Genomic DNA, 324 nt, shown 5'->3' with positions numbered 1-324 from the left:
CCGCCCCGGGGGCGGGGGGCGGCGGGGCCCGGCCTGCCGTTGCGGTGGTTTGGCCAGCGGGCGCTGGGACGGCACTGCCGCTGTGTTACGTGGCACCTACTCGATTTCTCTCCTGAAGCCAAGGATCTCTCCTATGAGATTTTCCTCCTCCAGAGCGGCCAATTCAGCAGCTTGTCAGCTGGTGTCTGAGCGTGCCGGGCTCGCCGGGGCGCCTGGCCGTCAGCGGGGACCTGTTGTCTGGCCGTGGGCGGGAGACCTGGGGGCCAGCCGTCCCTGGAGCGGGCGGCTTGATTTGCAGCTGCCTTTCTTCAGGCAGCCAAGATT

General features: G+C 67.9%; 1 protein-coding gene across 1 annotated transcript in view; it reads left to right on the top strand.

Annotated features, from left to right (window-relative positions):
- AGO1 (argonaute RISC component 1) overlaps positions 1 to 324 on the top strand; it is an 18,617-nt gene that overhangs the window by 13,007 nt on the left and 5,286 nt on the right. The gene's annotated exons all lie outside the window — the stretch shown is intronic.

This window comes from Egretta garzetta, unplaced genomic scaffold (assembly GCF_000687185.1).
Source record: "Egretta garzetta isolate BGI_Z169 unplaced genomic scaffold, ASM68718v1 scaffold443, whole genome shotgun sequence".
Lineage (NCBI taxonomy): Eukaryota > Metazoa > Chordata > Aves > Pelecaniformes > Ardeidae > Egretta > Egretta garzetta.
This window is presented reverse-complemented; position numbering and strand designations above follow the sequence as displayed.